This window comes from Podarcis vaucheri (genome assembly GCF_965113315.1).
Source record: "Podarcis vaucheri genome assembly, chromosome: 1".
Classification (NCBI taxonomy): domain Eukaryota; kingdom Metazoa; phylum Chordata; class Lepidosauria; order Squamata; family Lacertidae; genus Podarcis; species Podarcis vaucheri.
In genome coordinates, this window is record NC_138759.1 from 97,344,196 (window position 1) to 97,347,388 (window position 3,193).

Below are 3,193 nucleotides of genomic sequence, written 5' to 3' on the forward strand. Positions count from 1 at the left end.
ATAGTCACAGTCCTTACTCAAATCACTCTACAAAGTTGCAGTTTGCATTTAAAGGGAAACCTCTATTGATACCAAGGAGAATGTAAAATGGAACACAAACAGCAGCTTCATATAAGATTCTGCCTCTCCCATCTGTAGCAGGGAGGGAAAGTATTAAATTTCCCCTCTCCATTGCCTCCCCACCCCCCCACCCCCGTCCAGAGACTGATCAGGTTTTCTCCATTACTGCTGTTTACCTAACAAGAGAAGACTAAAAACATGTAAACAGGAACGACTATACTTTACAGTAAATGTTATAGTTCTTCCCAGTAAGACCGTGTGTGTGCCTTTTGCCTATACTTGAGTCATTCTCTTTCCATGCAGGCAAAATAATTAGGATAGCAAGATCAATGGTTGTGACATTTTTTTATTTGCACTGCCAACTGTGTGATATCAGAAAGTAATCTCTTATTACAGTTCAGATATTTGAGTGGAAGAAATTATTGATAGCCCTAATGTAGCTTTGCTTTTATTATTCTGTTCATGTTTTGACATGTGGTGAACATATTTTCCTCTCCTTTCATTCTCACCCCCTCCCTGCCTGTTTCTCTTTTGTCATTAAGGTGCTAGATTCTCTGTGGGGTGCAGGGTGTATAGTCTGACTCGGAAAGCCGATTTCTGGAAGTATGGGCTGAAAACTTTGTTAAGAGTTTCCCAGTGTGAGTTTCCTGTGCAAACCTTTCCGGTGAGAAGAAGTCAAGGTAGCAAAGGGAAATTCCTCTTGGGTTTCAGCCAGATCTACAAGGAGTGGATAAAACACTAAAATGTAATACAGTCGTACCTTGGAAGTTGAACGGAATCCGTTTCGGAAGTCTATTCGACTTCCGAAAAGTTCAGAAAACCAAAGCACGGCTTCTGATTGGCTGCAGGAATCTCCTGCAGCCTATCGGAAGCCAGGGAAGCCCCATCAGACGTTTGGGGTCCAAAGAACGTTAACAAACCAGAACACTCACTTTTGGGGTTGTGGCATTTGGGAGTCAAAATGTCCACATACCAAGGTGTTTGGGATCCAAGGTACAACTGTACTAGAGCTGATATCCACACCAAAATATTTGGGTTGTGTATCCAACAAAGTCACCTTATTCACGCATTGACTTCTGCTTGTGCAGTATTACTTCCTCTCTCTCTCTCTCTGTCTCTCTCTCCTCCCTGGGTGCTCTCTGTTTTGTGTTTCCTCCTAGCCTTCTTAAGCAGATTTGAGGGGGTGCACATTGGGAGAGGAGAGGGAATGTATATTCCTTTGTACAAGCAGAGTTAAATACATAATTAAATCTGACTTGGCTTTTCTGAACTTCTGATAACTCAGTGTATTTCCATGACTATATTACCTTGGACTTTCTGCATTCAAGAAATAAATAAAAAGGAAATGTTGTTCTTATATTTGTATGTATCGGGGAACCAGAGGACTAGAAGAGGAACAGACAGTTGAAGGCCAAGGGAAAAATAAATTCAAAGCTGCAATGTTGACTTACCTACTGGGTGACCTTTCTGAAGCCATCATTGTGGGCACCACGAGCCCTGATATTGAAGTGCAGTTCACATCTTCTATGAGAATAAAAGAGAATGCAAAACAAAAAGGGGGGGAAAGGGAAAGTTTGTGTCACATTCAATTTGTTGCTTAGCAATACTGTAAGGTTATGCTATTGTTGAAAGGGGTCAGTACTATTATATGAAAGAGCACAATGCGAATTTTGCAGAAAGATCCTGTGTTCTCTGTGGGATAGCACGTACATTAATATGTTTTGTGCATCTCTTGGTATATAGCATCATACTAGCTATTCAGACCAGGTCCCAGTCATGTCTTCCCTTAACCTTTGGATATGGTTAGGTCAGGAATGAGAAACAAACAATCACACCTGGATGAAAAGAATGAACAGTACAGTGATTTCTTCAATGAGAATTGCTCATTAAGCAGTCAATCAGAGCCATGTGGGTAACCAAATTCAGCAATGGCAACAATGGGCACCATGAGCTGGGCTGTTGTGGGGGCTTTGTAGCCGACCCTTCAAGCATTTTCCTAATACAAAAGTTCCCAGTATGATCCAGCATGGAATAAAAAGCCAAACCAGCCAATTTCCTGCAACAGATCCCTTTGTGAAGCCTGATTCCCTAAACTCTACAGAGAAGTGAATAATATGTTCTGTTGGTACAAGTCAAACATCAGACAACTTCCCCCTTTTCTGAAAAAATGGAATTCAAAAACTGCACAAGTAGTACATGTACTGGGAGCCAGGGGAAGCGTCTATGGCTCACTGTTTTTGATTTTCCATGGTGCCATGGCCATGCAAACACAGCATCTGGCTTAGCCTTTGCCTCTTGAGCTAAAATTTTAAAGACACCTGGATTCTTATCATTGAGCTGAGGTACATGGTAGGTAATGAAAAAGAATGCTGTGATTATGGAACTGATGCACAAAAGCCTAGAATTTCTTCAGAACTCTTAGGGCACGATTCACTTAAAGAGCCACATCAGTGAAAGCCCTGCATAAGGGCTTCCATGTGTGTAATGGGGCTTTCCCCCTCTGCTCCCTCTATGTACACCCTGTACCCCTGAAATTGGTTCAGGAGTGGGAGAACCCCCAGAGGAGGAAGTGTGCAGGGGGAGGCGCGTGTTGATCATTGCATCTGGCAAGCTGATATGCTAGTGCAGATGGAATGCTGAATTTCATCCTTGGTGTTTTGAATGACAACCAATTCATAACCTATACATTTCCTTGGCTATCATACCAAAATATTATCTGCAAAAACATCAGCCCAGATGTTAACTGCAAGTATTAGTGATTTATTTTTATTTTTTAAAAAAATAAGAACATCAAGTTCCTGGTAACTCCATTAGCTTTCCTGGTGTCATACCACTGCTCAGCACACCAGGTACCCTGGAAATAGACACCTGCATCCAGCACCAGCACCAGCATTTGAATGAGTCTGCAGCTCAACGTCAAGAAAAATAATACTCTCTGCGAAAAGGAAGTGCCATTGCCCAAGTCTAAAAGAATGTAGACAAATAAGATCACAAGTAAATGATGTTGGGCGTGCCAAAGATGCATCCCAAATGTTTTTGGTTATTTTTAAAAGAAGCTGAGCCTAGGGCAACAATCTTGCAGGTTAAATTCAAATGAAAAACTAAAACCTGCACCTCTGTCAACAATATTTTA

General features: G+C 41.6%; 1 long non-coding RNA gene across 1 annotated transcript; it reads right to left on the reverse strand.

Moving 5' to 3' along the window:
• Positions 1 to 388: 388 nt before the first annotated feature.
• On the reverse strand, positions 389 to 1,586 carry LOC309519293. Its single transcript, XR_014213784.1, has 2 exons — positions 1,512 to 1,586; positions 389 to 777 (listed from the first exon to the last, which is right to left on the reverse strand). It is a non-coding gene; the product is annotated as an uncharacterized lncRNA (long non-coding RNA).
• Positions 1,587 to 3,193: the final 1,607 nt, after the last annotated feature.